The sequence below is a fragment of the Lagopus leucura genome, unplaced genomic scaffold (assembly GCF_019238085.1).
Source record: "Lagopus leucura isolate 7727_CA_CO unplaced genomic scaffold, USGS_WTPT01 Super-Scaffold_100014, whole genome shotgun sequence".
Taxonomy (NCBI): Eukaryota; Metazoa; Chordata; class Aves; order Galliformes; family Phasianidae; genus Lagopus; species Lagopus leucura.
In genome coordinates, this window is record NW_024962268.1 from 9,133,865 (window position 1) to 9,151,151 (window position 17,287).

The following is a 17,287-nucleotide window of genomic DNA, read 5'->3' on the forward strand; positions in this document are numbered from 1 at the left end:
AGAAAGAAGATCCTGATAACTAGAGGCCTCTCATTTTCATTTCAATGTTTGGAAAAATTATGAAGATTATTCTTGGAGTTATTAAAGAACATCTGAAAGACGATGCAGTCATTGATCATAACAAATAGGGCATAGAGGGGCAGCACTGATCTATGCTCTCTGGGGTTAACAACAGGACTGAGGGAATGGCATGGAGCTGTGTGGGAGAGTGGTCAGATGGATGATAAGAAAACGCTTTTCATCACACGGTGGTCAAACCCTGGAGCAGGCTGCTGGAGGCAAAGGTCATAGCCCTTAGCTGCCAGAGTTCAAGGAGTGTTTGGACAATGCTCTCAGACCCTGTGTTTGAGTTTGGAGTAGTCCTGTGTGGGACCCGGAATGGCTCCCTTCCTACTCAAGGTACTCTATTATTCTATGACCCTGAGTGCAAAATAACATCTGCCTTCTAATTCAGAGCGATATTTTTCAGGTAAGAAATTTCTTAATTAATGAAAACTACAGTATTGAAAGAGTTTAAATGCTGTATTATTTATGTTTCATAGCGGCCCTCATTCTTCCTTCCAATCTTTTGGAGTAATCTAAATGTACAACTTTGTTCGTAGAATTGTAGAATCACAGAATTCTTAAGAGTTGGAAGGGTCTTCTGAAGGCCATATAGTCCTAATCCCCTGCAAGGAATAGGGACATCACAGCCAGATCTGGTTTCCTAGGGCCTCATCCAGTTTCACCTTGAAAGTCTTCAGGGATGAGGCATCAACCATATCTCAAAGCACCTCTTCCAGTGCCTCACCACCCTCACTGTAACAGACTTTTTCATTATATCTAACCTAAATCTAACCTCTTTAAAATTGAAGCCATTCCCCTTGTTCTCTCACCACAGACCCTGCTAAACAGTCTGTCCCCTGTCCCCTTCTTTCCTATAACTCCTCTGTAGATATTGAAAAGCTGTTATCAGGTAATCTCTCAAGCTTGTTTTCTCTGGGCTGAACAGCCCCAGTTCTCTTGGACTATCCTTGTAGGAGAGGTGTTCCATCCCTTGGGTGACCTCCTCTGGGCACGTTCCAACAGGTCTATGTCTCTCACATCTCTGGTATGTGATGTTTCAGCAAATTCAGGAACACCTTTGGAAGTCCTGGATGGAAGATTTTCAGTGCTGTTTATACACCAGAGGCATGTTGTTGTTATTTTAATGGGCAGATCCTTTCTGTCCTTTATTTTTGTGTGTGTGTGTGTGTTATTGCTTTATTACTTATAGCAAAGCAACATACCATTATGGACACTACATTAGAAAAGCAACAGTGGAAACAATAACTGTCATCAGGCATAACTATAGACAGCCCCTGGAAAAAGAATTAAAGAAAATAGCAATAACACATTCAAACAGGATAGAAGTATGACTAATAAATGCAAAAGCTCCACTAGAAGCAGAGCACATAGGATTTTTATTTCTATTTTAACTTTGTGGTGCTGCTCATTAGTTGCTGCTAAAATCTAGTAAAAACATTTGGAAGTGAAAATGTATTTGCTTAAGGTTGTTATGGGTAGAAAGCCTACTGGAATGATTGGGTGGTGCAGGACTGACTGTCAGAACTCAACCTTTCCGCTTCAAAACTGAGCTGTGCTTTGGAAAGAGGGTACCAGTACTTCTCTTCTGTACACTGACTCTTTAGTCAATCCTGTGTCATATGTGTCCTGGACTCTAGCACACTTCAGGGCAGCCCAAAGAAAGCTGCAAGAATCAGATATCTTTGTGAGTTGAAATTGCTTTAATTGTGCCCCGTGTGGCTCAGATTCTCTCTCCCGTCAACAGTCAACATCAACGTGAAATATTCAAAGAGTGTAGGTATTGCTTTATGACTGTAAATTACCCGAGTTTCGCCTTACATAAGAAAAATACTTAAGCTCAATAAATGAGTTGAAAGCTGCTTTGTTTTGCAAAGTGATTACAATTACACTGAAGAATTTGGACCTTTGAGACAGTGAGCTCTTAAAGGTAAACACAGAGGGCATGGTGTAGAGGTAAACAGAAGCAAGCTGTTTTCATGGCCTTCTCTGTCATTCAAATGCTTCTTGCTGGAATACAACTACTCCTTTTTTTTGCCTTGTAGTGGTAAAGCACTGGATTTGACAGTGTGCACCGTCGAGCTTGGAGCGTCCCTAGGCAGCCTGCCTGTGACTTCAGTGGTAAAACTGATTTTATGAGGTAGCAGCTAAAGAATGTTTACTATTTGTATGATAGCATATCTAGATTTGTAGCACATAATCCATCCATAAATATGCGTTTTCTCTGCCTTTCAAAATCTGCTTGGTTAATCATTTACACTTGGGATCATTTTAGTTCATATTGTCATGGGTTTGGGGATAATTGTGCAAGAGTTAAAAGGTCTTAGCTATGTCAGTGTCAGGAAGCAATGCTTCTATTTATGTTAATTTTACAGGTAATAGGTACAATTAACTAATTTTTATAGTAGAAACATGATTTCCAAATTGGAAAGTGGAAATTAAGTGCAAAGTTCTAGAAAGTGAGTACAGGACAGAGTGGAAGCTATTACTTCTCCCATGCAGTGCTGCACTCTGTGGGGCTCCTGAATAATCGTTTACATTTTCATCTTGAGCTAATGAGTTATGTGAAGGAAAAATGCCTCCAGATAGATTTAGAACACTGTTTTAAAGTGATTGTCACACAAAAGCTAATTGCAAAGGAGTATAATTTCTGAAGAATTAGAATCTTCTAATGTTAATTTCCCAGAGGGAAAGACATCAGATGAGATATTAATTGCCATAACTATTGTTCTTTCTTTTTATCGTTTGTGCTAATCTCCACTGTTTCCAACACAGCATCAATCTTTTAATCAACTTAAATTAAAACTTACAATTCTGTTTATTGGCAATGTTCACTAAGTTTGGAAATCTAGTAGAGTAAAAATTTGAAAGCAGATGATCTCTAAATCCTGGTGTTACGTTTTCACTTTGAAAAGTACATAAAATCCCCTTACTGTGACAAAGATTATATGTAGTTATAATACCTATCATCCTTATTCCTTCATCATACCTTAGCTCCCACAAGACATCTTTTTCCTGAGATCTTAGCCTCCTTTGTGTGGTGAGATTTCTGTTAGACTTATATACTAAAGGTGAAAAGGCAGCAAGTCCATGCAATTGCATTTCATAGAATATTATTTCATAAGACAAAAACATGCCAGAGACTTGTAACAGTTAATACGTCTGGTCAGATTTTGGTGTTCAGAAACATTGCTCATCACAACATAGTTTATTAAAACAGATGTAGCTGAATAGGATAAACTTCTAAGTTTGGGTTTGCTTTTCTGCTTTGATCCTGTAGAGGAAGCAAGTTTTCCCATCTCCCCCTCCCACTCTCCTCTGTGGGAAGAGTTAGCCTGAAGTATTCACAAATCTTTTGATCCCTGTCAATATTCCATGTGCATAGCTGCATCTCTGCCTTGACACTGAGTTTCTGGACTGGAAATGGTACGGCAAACAAACTCATCTCCATATATGAAGGTTCCTACAGTGTGACAGGGCGGTCACATGTATTATCCACTGTTTGGACTGAATGTGATTACTGGCTGACTATATACACGTTTGGATGGGCTATACGTACAAAATTATTTTTTAAGCAAAATCCTTTATGTTGATGGACTTTGTGTAGCCATGAAGCACTTGCTTATGAAAAAATACTTGGAAGCATTGAGAGATCTCTAGGAAGTTACAAAAAACTGTGAAAGAGGATGGGGTTTGGATGCTGTGACAGGTGTTTTCAAAAGTTCTTTTTTTTCTTTTTAAGAAGCATAAACATTCTTTTAATTGTTTACTCTTTGCTTGTTCTTCAGACAACGTAATATCCTCTGTATTAATGCATTAGTCATCAAGCATGATCTTTCTTAAATCTTAGCCATCTAGATTTCTTGCAGAAGATAAGAAAGAGCAGTGCTGAAGCTAAAGAAAACAGGAAGATCCCATGAAGAGAATATAAAAAGCAACTGGATTAAACTGCTTATTACAAAGCAAGCAAAAATATTTTAAAACTAATCCTTGACTATGTCACCTCTGAAAGCTTCAAAGACTAGTTGTTTGTTTTTTCTTTTTCTGAACCTTGTCACCATGAAAGAAGATTGATTTGCTACCTGCTCAGATGAATAATTGTTGATGAAAATACATTTAAATTTAACAGCTTTAAATGCAACAAATTTCAAAAAGAAATACGTTTTTTTTAAATTGTTATGCATAAAGAAATCTTTCTTTAAGTACGTATTAGCAGAAATTACTTTTCAAATAATCTTCATTTAATAGTGTATGGATTTTTTTGTAAGTTCCAAAGTGTGCATGGCACAATTCTGTTCTCATCCCACTTTACTTGCTGAGCAAATCTGTTTTGGTTTATGTCAGCCACTGTTTATCAAGCACTCTCCTTTTTCAATACATCTCAAATGAGATAAAAATGTGTCTAGTGTTGTTGACATCAGACCCCTGAAACCAGCTGCAGAGTTGCTATTGTTTGGTTTCAATGCTCCCTAAAATGAATTTCCTTTCTGTTGAATCCAAGGGATATGGTGAGTGACAGGCCTTCTCTTTTTTTTAATCACACAGATCTGGCTGTTCCTCTAGATGCCCTGATAAGCAGCGCATATGTGTGTGAAAGGAAGGGAAACAGGAATTCCTTTCGGAAGGGTGACAGCTTTAGTAAGACTAAAGTGAGTTCAAGGCAGATGTTCCTGGCAGAAGTCAACTGAAAACTCACATCCTAAATTTGCACAGCTGCCAGCAAAGAAACATACATTTATCTTGGCTCTTTTTTCAAACATCGATCTTGTTAAAAAAAAAAAAGAAAAAAAGAAAAAAAAATCAATCAAAAGCTGTATAAAGAGCTAGCTTTGCAGCAAGTATATAGAATGCTGACATGTTGCAGCATGAAAAAAAATGTGATGATTTAATTCCCAGAAAATTTCAGCCCAGAAGTAATGTTAATATTCCTTGGTTTAATATGTGAATGTTTCAGTCTTATGGGGTACTTCAGGGGCAAAACATTGCATTTAATTAAGCATTTGTTGGTATTGTAATCAAAGTGGTGGAAATGACGCAAAGATCTTTCCTCTCAGAGAACAAGAAGTGAAACTGTGTCTGATGCTATGTCTATAACATGAATTTGAACCTTTCTTTCTTTCAGACATCCAGGATATATGTTACAGACTCCACTGATGCTCCTGGCCTCCTAACAAGTACACTATTCTTGGTGTGTGCTTCCTCTTGTGATTCTGTTCAGCACTAGCCTCTTTGATTTCCCCATTCTTCTTGTTCTGTGCTCCTCTTAGGCAGAGCACTACTGCTCTCTAGTTTTAAATGATAATAATATAGAACAACTTCTAATGCCTTGGAACTCAGAGGCAGTATAGACAGATAGATTAGTTCAACAGGGTGAGAAGCAACGTGGCTTAGTAGATCATGTAGGATGCAACCTTCCTTATAAGCAACTTTAGAAATACTGTAGAAGCTAATAAAGCCATCCTGAAAGCCCATGATTTTGGCTGGCTGAAGAATTTAACTTGAAGTTCTGAGAGAAGCTACAGTTGTGGAATGCTAGATAAGATGATAAAGTATTCAGAAGAAGCTGAACTTCATGGTAGTATAGTTGAAGAAATGTCATCACGGCATAGAAGTATTTAATAATGGAGATTTCAATTGCTCTTCAAACACTATAACAAGGAAAATAAAATTGAAGCTTTGTAGCACGCTAGGAAGGTCACTTAATCTGAGCTCTGATATTCTGTCTTCTACTTCTGATTAAAACAATAATTGTTATACTAAGAGCATGGGATTATAACATGCTGAAGAGCTAACTGAAGTTAATGAATTTTGAATTTTGACTTTTTTTTAATTCTAAAAAAAATATCTCCAAAGAGCAGATGGTATTAAAGAAAAATGTTATATCTACAAATACCTGAAAACTGAAGAGGCTAAACTGATTTGGATAAAACTAAGCCCATTTACTAGATGGTGTCAAATGACAGCATAAACAAGACATTTTCTTTCTTTCCTTGCTTCTTAGTAATATCTACTGTCTTTCTCTCCCTACTCCCTGTACAGAATTGCTCTCAAGATGTTTGTCTGATCTTACCATGCTTCCCTAAAAAGGACTACCAAGACAATATCTATAAAAAAACTCTTCCACTGCCCCACCCTTTTCAATATTGTGTTCTTGCGCCCCGCCAGGACGATAGTAAACAGACTACAGTGAGTCTGTTTCTTCTATGGCTCTCCTCCAGGGATCCTGTCTATTCTTTGTGAAATAACCATGAGCACTAAGTCACGTGGCCGGAGGCAGCATATTTTAAGAATTGAAGCAATGCTCCCCACTGGTGCCCTTGAGATTCTGCGTAATATATTGTTGACTAGGCAGCTCTATGTAGGGAATCCTGGACAGATGTGAAGCTAGCCCAGAGGAGGCAGATTACATTAACAGCTGTTGTGAAGTGCTTAATTACTAAAAGCTCTGCTAGACTAATACTTTCCTCTTGATTCCAGAGGCCTCTCGTGTCTTTTCTGATAGAGCAAATTCCCACCTGCTCTCCAAGGAAGCTGCTTAATTAGATTAGAATGGACCATTGGAAGGCTGTAAAGTGCAATACACAGAGTTATCTTCTACACTGTTTCTGATTATTAGAATTGTGCTTGAAATGATTTATATTCAAACAAATTCTCTTTTAAGCTTTTGAACAGTGATTAGAGACAAGTTATGTCACTAGGTAATGTATTTGTTGTTCCAACAGTACCTTTTCATCAGTGAGAGAACTGATATGGCTGAGCTATTAAATATTTTTTTGATGTTTTTGACCCCTACCATCTCAAATTCTTGTTTTTCTCCCTTCCCTGTGTGACTCTCACACTTCTCAGTCCTTTGCCTCACTCACCATTACACTCAAATTTCCTCACATATACTGTGCTGCTCTCTACTCTAGTGCAAGGAAACAAAACTTTTAGTGCAGAATGTATTCAGTGTGAGGATTGCTTTAGACAAATTTTGGACTCCTTGTTCACAGATTAATTAATCTTCTATTTGGGTTTTTGTTTTGTTTTGTTTTTTAACATCCTGGCTATGTATAAGATTTTCTGTGTGGATTTATAAAGGAGTTTATTTTAAAATTATTAAATAGCATTGTTGTAAATCAGAAAAAGACTAATTGTCGAATTATGTGAGAAACCACTTCCCAGTTTCTTTGAGTCTTCGGACTGTTCCTGGAGTGATGTGATAAGTTCACCATTCAGAACTACTTTGGACAATAGGATTTCAATATCTGGGTCTTAATTCTTTATCTAAATTTCCATTTTTCAAGTATACACTATAGCAAATACAATTTCAAATTATAAAGTAACTTGCTGTAGTATCAGATCTCAAAATATGAGCAACATAAATAGATATGTAAATACATAAAAAGCAGAAAACAAAGAACTTTTTTCAAAATGTGTCACAGTTGCACAAATTCCAACATGCACAACCATATGAAATTGCAGTCTTTGGAATACAGCCCGTATGATGGTCTCCTGATGATCCTTCATCATAATGACAAGATATCTGAAAGATCCATATAATACAGGCCAGTATTGCATTAATCCATATGCAGTTTGATCTACTCATCAGTGACAAGATCTGCCTCCAAAGCTCTGTTTGATGGGAGACACCAGCATTGGTTCATCCCTGGAAGTGACTGAGATGTATTACTATTGTGCACCAGTCCAGTGGCTACTGTGGCCTTTAATAATAGAATCAATAACTACGTGCATTGAACTGATGTATGCTGGCTCTTTGTTTAATTATTTGCTTAGTATGTGTTTAGCCATTTCTCCGAAGAAAATGGAATCTTACGTATTCAAATGGTAGACTTTCTTATCAGGGCATATGTCTGCTTCATTTATAGATAGGGGATAAAAACTGGAACTTTAAATATAATATATCCCATATCTGTACTTGGAGGTGAGATCATGCACATGCTATAATTACATTCTTGATTCTGCTCTCTGTTATACATACCAGTTAACAACCAGCTGGACAACTTCAAATAGTCAAGAGAATCCTGTTAGGAAAATTCTTTTCTGCATAAGTATGAATGCTGAAGTCTCTGTAAGCTAAATATCCACTGAAATTAAGGCTTTATTGCTTTGGAAATATACTTGGGAATCTAGGGGTAGAGATGAGGGAAGAGCAACTTATCATCATCTACCCACCCTAGTCTGTAGACTGAGATGCTTTTTGGAGACTGAGGGAAAGAATATGTTTGCTACAGAATCATAGAATCATAGAATTCTTAAGAGTTGGAAAGGGCCTCTAGACTAGAAGGCTATCTAGTCCAACTCCCAGTCTGGGACTCCTTTTGCTAAGTATCAATTGCATCCATATGACAAAGATCCACGTTTGTCCAGGGATATTGACTGGGGCAGATTATATTTGTGAAATTCTTATTTTACACAGAACAGTATGTGTGAAAGAATTGTCACATTCTTCACTGAAATGAAGGGATTGCTCGCAGATTTCACGTATTTGTCATCCATTCCCCGTGTAGGAAATCCTAGGTCACTTCTGAGCATTTATTAAATGTGTGGGTGGGTGGATGCATGGGAGGGGACACTTTGTTGTGACACACAATTATCCACATGTAAAAGTTATGCCAGATTCCTGTAGAGGCCAGAGTGACCAGGAAACAGGCTGCAAGAGTGACGTAGGGGAAATTCGATGAGGTTGCACAAGCAGAACACTTAGCAATAAGCAGCAAAATGTCAAAGTTAGCAGGGAGGAGACTCTTATGTGTGCTAGGGTGGAGTTTTCTTTCCCTTCATCAAATTTGCAGTGGTAATAACAGTTGACATGTGATTTACATCTGCATCTCCTAGAGACTACAAAGCATTATTTGCTAGTTTGCAATTGGTTATCCTTATCTTGTTTTAAGAAATACAATCTGTTTCCTCTTTCTCATCTTGAGACTTGCAGCCAGATGCTTCAGCTGAAGCTTCCTTTGCTGTCACTGAGTACAGTTTGCCAGGATTTTAAGTGAAAATATATTAAACTGAATGAAAACCGTAATTATACAACCTTGTGTCAACTGTCACTATTCTAACGGATGAGATGTGGCAGAGGTACATGGCATAGGGCTATGGATTGTATGATTCTGCAATTTCCCTAGAAAAGAGTCTAAGAAGCACAGAGCTGAATGGAAGATTATGGAAGACCAGCAGCACACTGCCTGTCTTAGCATGGAGGAGACATGGCATCATGGTCTTTCATCCATGCTATTTGTTGTGGAGTAGAGCCTGCAGCCAGAGGGAGAACAAAGTTAGAGTTCTATGAGTGCTCCATTTGCATAAAAAATGGGCATTTATTAAGTAACACTGAAACTACTCCTAAATCTCTGAGATTTTCTCAAAATGTTTGAGGCACTTATCTTGCTGCTTGCTGTTACAACTACAGTTTTGACCTGGGCAGACTGGTGAGTGACACAGACAGACTGGTGAACTGGCTGGAGAGGAACTTGGTGCAGTCCAGCAAGGGCAAGTGTAGAGACCTGCACCTCAGGAGAAATAACCACACGCACCATCACAGGTTTGAGGCTGACCTGCAGCAAAGGACCTCTAAGGAGAAGGGCCAGGGGGTTATGGTGGACAACAGGTTGGCCATGAGCCCCCAGTGTTTTCTGGTGGCCAAGAAAGCCAGTGGTATCCTGGCATGCATTAAATAAAGAGTGGCCAGCAGGCCAAGGGAGGCGATCATCCCCCTCTACTCTACCCTGATGAGGCCACGTTTTGAGTACTGCATCCACTTCAGGGCTCCCCAGAACAAGACAGGAAAAGAGAGAGTCCAGTGGAGGGCCACAAAGATGATCCGTGGTCAGAAGCACTTTGTTTATGAAGAAAGGCTGAGAGATCTGGGTCTGTTCAGCCTGGAGAACAGAAGACTTAGAGGGGATCATATCACTGATATGCTTATAAATAACTAAAGAGTGGGAGTAGTAGTGGGATAGTAGAGTGGATGGTGCTAGGCTCTTTTCAACTCAGTGACTGACCAATGAACACAAACTGGAATACAGGAAGTTCCATAAAAACATGAGAAAGAATTTTCTTAATTGTAATAGTGACAGAACACTGCAGCAGGCTGCTCAGAGAGGATGTGGAGTTTCCTTCTCCAGAGATATTCGAGACCTGCCTGGACACTTTCCTGTGTAACCTACTGTTCAGAACCTGTTTTAGCAGGAGATTGGACTAGATGGTCTCCAGAAGTCCTTTCCAGCAGCTATGATTCTGCTATTTTATGATTCTGTTGTGAAATCTTTTTCAAAATTTGCAATGATTTGGCTTTCACCAGAACTCCTACTACGTTGTGCTCCTTTAGCTTAGGTCTTCCACTTAGCTATTCCTCATGCAATCCAGAACAGGACTGTAGAATTACAGAATCATAGAATTACTAAGTTTGATAAAGACCTCCAAGATCATCGAGTCCAGCTGTCCACTTACTACTAAAATTTCCTCACTGAGCCATGTCCCTTAGTACAAAATCTACATGTTTTTTGAAGACCTCCAGGGTTGGTGACTCAGTCATCTCCTGAACAACCCATCCAGAGTCTAACCACCCTTTCAGAAGATAAACCTCTCTTAATATTCAATCTGAATATCCCCTTGATCAACTTGAGGCTATTCCCTCTAGTCCTATCACTTGTTACCTCGCCACAACCCCCTTTCTGGTAATTATACGTAGTGATATAGTCTCCCCTGAGCCTTCTCTTCTCCAGACTGAACAATCCCAGTTACTTCAGCTGCTCCTCATAAGGCCTGTTCTCCAGATCCTCATCAGCTTTGTTGCCTTCCTCTGGACATTCTCTAGGGCATCCATGTCTTTCTTGTTTGAAACTGAACACAGTACTCGAGATGCAACTCCACCAGTGCTGAGTACAGGTATGCAATCACTTCCCTGCTACTGCTGGAACGCTATTTCTGATACAAGCAAGGATGCCATTGGCTGGCTGGGCACACTGGTGAGTCACATTTAACCAAGCATCAACCAACACCCCTAGGCCTATTTCTTTCACACAGTCCTCCAGGTACCCTGTTTCTGGATGTGCTGGTAAAGATTCATTTCCTGCTTCAGAAGATGGCACATAAGAATCATTCAGAGAATTAGCAAGATCTGCATAATAAGACAGCTTTCAGGCCTTCACTGGAATGCCAATATCTGTCTTGCTTGTAAGCTCACGTGCTTTCTTTGGAAAAAGTGAGGAATTTCAGTGCTTTCATGCTGAAGAACAACTCTGGGATGTGAGAGATGAAAAAGCCATTTAATGCATCTTTTAGAATTGTTCATAAATGTACGCTGTGGGAGGAACAGTCCTTCTAATCTTCAAAGGAGAGCCGTTCTTAATCCAGGAACTGAAAAGGTTTCCGTCTCTATCTATATTCCTCTTTTTTCTTAAACTGAAAATTTTCTGCAATTGGTTCAATTGAACATGGTTGTTGGGTTTTTTTTGTTTGTTTGTTTGTTTTTGTTGTTTTTTTTGTTTGTTTGTTTTTAATTAAAAGATGCTTTTTCAACTTCATGATAGAGACAAGAACATTTCTCATTTCTACATTTCCTTTCCTACTACCAGAAATTCTCCTATTCTTTTTTCTTTCTGTTTCAAATTCTTAAAGTCAAGTATGTGTAGCCATGTTAGGAAAAATCATCTGTCACCATAGAAACCAGTGTTTCAAAAATTCAGACATTAAATGTCCGTTTCTGCTTCAGCTCTTGCTTATCATTTTATTCGAGCTATATAGCATGCTCTCTTGCACCTGAGAGAAGTAATGAAATATAATCATACAAGAGTATCTTCACCTCCATGGGCACTGAAAGGAGTGCCATAAATGATGTAGTATGTCGTGTCAGTAGTGAAAAATATTTATTTGCTGTTGACACTCAAGTAGGAGAGAAAAATCACTGGTGATTTTTTTTTTGCATTCAATTTTTTTTTTCTTTAGTCAGTAATTTTGTACAGAGATATATGTTTTTATATGTATATTCCTGATGAACAAGTGGAAATTCTGAATTACCTTTTCTGTCCTCCTGTCATATTCAGTGCTTTTATTTTGTGTGATATAGTATATATTCAAGTGCTGCTTTCCTTTGGATATGGTACTACTGCTAAAATACTGCTATTACTACTAAAGCAGGGATATTTTCAAAGTTAAATCCAATTACAAAGACCTGTCTTTATTGAGATTCAAAAATAACTAAAGATGGATGTTTGACAGGCTTTCATGACAGCGTATTGTAATGTTTGACTGTACTCACTGGAATGCTTTCTTTTCCTGTATATCTAACTAGAATTTACTTTCTGATTTACCTGCAACTTGTATATCTGATTTTGCTTGGTTGATCAGAATGGACAGTTAGCTTTTCTGTAAACTTGTGCTGTATTTCTTATTTATATTTTGCTGTCTTTAGCTTCTGTTCAGGGGGACTGGTTATACTGCCTAGACATATTTCAAGTACATTATTAAAAAAGTTTTCTTTGCAGCAAAAAGTTTAGAAGTTTTCCCTTATAAGGGCAGACTGAAAAGTCAGCTCAGTATCATCGCAACATCCCTTTTTTCTTCCCATGTCATCTGTGAATGTCGCCATGATTTTTGTCATTCTTGCATTTGGAGCATTTAAGGAAGAGTGAACTCATATTTTCTTCTTCAGAGATTTCCTGATGTTATCTGGGGGAGTGGGGAGGGTTCAGATTCTTTGGAACACCTCCCCTCACTCTTTTTTAATGCAGAGATATTTCAGATTCTGAATAAAATCCTGAAGTTCACAGGTATTTCTTTGTGAGTTGTCCTATAACAATGTATTTGAAAAATCTCACTTTGAAATTCTTCAGAACATTCACCATTTTTACTGATAATCTCTTCACTTTTGTTGCATTAAACCCCAATAACTTTTATGATATCTGATATCTATTATGCAAAATGGAAGGCATTTGCTGTGCAAGTGGCACAGCAAAGTCGTCTTTCAAAGTGTTAGAACTTATTTAAGCTCGTCTCTTATGAAGTTGCTATTTGAAATTACATCACTGGCAATGCAGAGATGTTCTAGCTATTCCAGAGAGAAGTGTTTAGTTCCACCACATTTCTTAATTAACATGAAGATTTTGTCTTCATTTCCTTCTTACAGTTTGAAAGAAAAAAATGAGAGCCTATGACAATGGCTACAGGGTAATGGATATTGAAAAGTATGTGCTATGAAATTAAAAGTCACCTGAAATACAAATAATTTTTTGAGGCTTATTTTAGTCCTTTCAAAGTACAACTGCATAATTTTTTTTTTTTTTTTTTTTTTTTTTAATTACTAGGCTGTTTGATCTGGAGTGGGAGATCATTTACACTGTTTATTTGTTTCTTTTTTAATGTACCTATAATTTCCCATTAATAAAAAAGAGGTTAAAGCTCTTGGGTAACACCTCCCCAGTTTGGTATGGTTTGGCTTGGTTTTGGACTGGAGTTTACTGAAGTAAAAAATTTTGAGTTTAATAAAAAAAGGTAAACTGTGTCCAGGTGATAAGGAATAACGATTTTATGCAATGTACTAGAACTGCGAAATCCTTATTAATATAAGAATAGACCAAAATGTCAGTATTCAGACAAAATAAATATTCTGCATACTTTAGGAAAAGCAAGAACATTATCTTTTTCCAAAGAAAGTAAAAAAATTGCTGATTAAATTCTTGAAGAATTTAATTTAATTTAACCTTATCTACAGTATACATGGTTGATTGGTGCACTAAAGATCCACATGTTGAAAAAATATTGGCATATATATATTATATAAGAATATATTATTTATGTGATAAGTCTCAGTTTCTGATGAATTTAACTCATCATCGTCTATTATATGTATGCTTTAAATGGTTGTCTATGCTCTCTCTTAGTCACTGAAGAGGCACAGTCAAGGCCTTTTAAGAGAGACAGCCCTCCTACACTTGACATATATAACCTTTGGATAGGACAGAACTCTCTTTGCAAGTCCTTAGCTATCTTTTGTCTCCATGTAGAAAGTGGGCAATCCTCTTCAAGATGAAGTCTTTGTGAAAGTACAGTAATTTGTGGTAAAACCAACTCATGTAAGGCCAATATCCTCATTCTTCCTTTTCAGAGTGGGTAACTTCGGGCAAGAGGATGCAGTCGCTTAGTATCCTACAAGGAGATAATGACAGAGAAGGAATAAGAACAAACCTTGCCAATTTGCATTTGCTCAGTTAGCTTCAACCAGAACAGTTTTCTGAAAGACTTAAATTTACTATGAACCTTCTCCTGAATGACAGGGCCTTGGGGCAAATGACATTTTTTTTTCCATCCACATTCACATCTTCAGCTGATCAACCTTTGTGCACCATCTAATGTTCCACTCTTTCTCTGTTTTGTCTAATAGTGAAAATGTCACCACTTTTCTTGTAAAACGATATCTTAATCCCAGCTGTCTTTTCTAACAGGCAAGCATGCAGTGTGTTCTTTTGTGAAAAATCTCTCTAAAGGCACTTTCTCATTATTCCCTTCCTATATTTGAGAGTGGTAAGATGTCTTCAGCACAGATCCAAAAAAGTAATGCATAGTTTGCATAGGTGCAGAAAAATAGCAGAAGGGATATTTCTACAACAAACCAGTTCATTCATATGGCAAAATAAGAAAGGAAAACACACTGAGTTATAATATACAACAAGCAATTGTTTTGTTCATAACCAGCTCCCCTGTGATTAGAGTGTACTCTAAACCTTCAGTTCAAAAGGCACTTTTGGACTCTTTGTAGGTGTTGGTTCTCTTTTGCTTTTTCTCGTAATAGTCTAATTCTGATCATGTATGATATTTAAACAGTAAAAATAATTCTCTCAGAGTTTCATTCAGGTGCCGATATTCCATAATAATGCAGTATATTATACATATATAAGATATGACTCAGGCTGTAACAGAAGTCCAACAGTAAAGAAATGAATTAATAGTATAGAATTCATAGTATAGAATTTATGGTGTGGACGTTTGAAGACGAAAAAAATAATGGAAGCTCCTAGTCTACTGTTTATAAAGTATGACAGAAAGCCCATTGATAGGTAATTGATAATAGGTTGGATATTATGAAATCTATTAGGAATAAACATGACATCAGTGGGTATTAAACTGATGTGTAGTACTGTAAATATATGGTCCAGGGACATTCCTATTGTGGAATGTGCTCAGCTGCTGCTGTGAAATACATAATATCAGCACGTATTGATTTACGTTACAGGTATCTCCATGAATCTATGTCTGCCACAAAGCTTGTGAATGCCTTCTCTGAAGCATGGAATTACCTGCAGTGGTGTCCTGGGAATTTCTAGGTACCTGGATCTGTTCCCTGTATTTATTTGCAATTTGATCATACGAAAGCCATTGCATTGTATCAGAAAGTTAAACATGCACAACACTACACAATAGAATGGTGTAATACAAAGTGGGAGGGAGATTCCATTCCATCCTGCATATCTCACGGATGTTGCAGCAGTAGCACGTTGCTGTGACTGTAATGAAGGCAGTATGTATAGGTCTTCATTTTTTTCACCCCTTCTATTTTCCCAGGTTAGGAAGAAGAACTAGACTTCACATATGATTCTAAATGGTTACTTGTCTTTGTTTTACATGAATCTGCACTGTGTGCCTCTTTTGTGCTGCTACATATAAATTAAAAATTATTTTATTCCCAGGAGGTATAATGTCAACCTTTCCCTTTGTTGAACAATGTATTTTGATTATTACCGACCTTGGGCAGCAGAACAAACTGCTAGGCTGCAGATGTTCTTTGGTAGCTAAAGATTAACAGAGAAGTCAAATGCTGGCTAGCGTGTATACTTCTTCTTTGAATAGAAAATGGGAAATCATCCAACATGTCACATTTTCCTCAGAGGAAACTAGTCATAGGAACAGGAAGGCTATGTCAATAAAAAAGGTACAACTAAGCATTTATTGTTTTTAACTTCTAGATACTGTACAAAAGCTAATACATACATGTGTTTGTTATATATATATAAGTGTACATATGTATTAACATATATATATATATATATATATATATATATATATATATATATATGTATGTATGTAACTTGAACAGTTGATGCTGCCTGGCAAAAACATGAAACAAACAAACAAACAAAAACCCAGCCCAAAGAAAAACAAGAGAGCTTGCTGTACAGCTGTCTAACTCAGAATTGATTTATATCTACTCAGGCTTAAATTTCAGTTGGGAAGACACAACAGTGTTTTGTATAATTTTCTAATGTGGACTTGTGTGTGGACATCACAGTAACCATGCAGGTGTAGAGAAACTCCACAGCTTGACTGGCTGCCAGGAACATTGCTTTGGGAAAGCTCTTATCTTGCAGTCTGGTTTGTGGAAGTTTCATCAGTTTCAATTCTTTGTTAGAACAGCTTGTAACATGGTTACCTACTAGGCAAAAAAAAAAGGACTAGGATTGTTTACAAATATTTTTACTTCAAACTGTCAACTCGGTTTTTGAACTCAACTGCCTTCTGATTTTGTTTTCAACTTCTGGAGTGAAAATATGCTGAGGTAGATGTGATGTCTTTTACACAATTACTTTGATTCCTTCAGACATGAGATTGCAACTTTATAAAAGACATCATTTTCACCCACAAACATCTCATACTTATACTTGTTTTCCTTCTTACCTGAAAAGTGATAGACTGATTTTCAAACACCTCTTTAAAAGTATCTCCTTTCTGCATGACATAGAACGATTTTCTCAAGCTTTATATTCCTGTTCCTGCAGCTTCCTGCAAAAAATTTGGAAATCTCTTCATCATAATTGTGTTTTGATTGTTATATATGCCATGCACTGACATGCATGGATGGAAGGATATAATCTTGGAGGTGCTAGCACATGAAGGAAACACAGAAACTGGCATATTAAGATGCTTTGTTTAGGGCAACGAAGACACAATTATCAAATGGGGAAATAGAGACCATTTAAGTTAAAAAATGCTATTGCAGTGTCTAATTATTGGAATGTGTAAAAAGAAAATCAAACCTCTTTCCCTAAGATGAGGCATTTTCTTCCAGTTTCTTCTTCACACCTCTGGAGGGTATGGGAGAATACATGGCTAGAAATAATATTTCTCTGTAGCTGGTAGTAAGATGCTTACAGGAAGGGGGAGGAAACATGTTAGAAATCTCTAGTAGAAGCAGCTCTAGAGAGTATACCTTTTCAAATCCTAACTCATT

The 17,287-nt window shown here is 37.4% G+C and overlaps 1 long non-coding RNA gene across 3 annotated transcripts in view; it reads left to right on the plus strand.

Moving 5' to 3' along the window:
- Positions 1-355: 355 nt before the first annotated feature.
- Positions 356-17,287, plus strand: part of LOC122182312 — a 29,871-nt gene continuing 12,939 nt past the window's right edge. For 2 of the 3 annotated variants that reach the window (XR_006179766.1, XR_006179765.1), the window contains exons 1-5: positions 356-469; positions 2,109-2,203; positions 4,609-4,712; positions 5,186-5,251; positions 15,296-15,386. This is a non-coding gene — a long non-coding RNA (uncharacterized LOC122182312). The remainder of the gene's footprint in view (positions 470-2,108; positions 2,204-4,608; positions 4,713-5,185; positions 5,252-15,295; positions 15,387-17,287) is intronic. The other variant, XR_006179767.1, reaches the window with a different exon arrangement.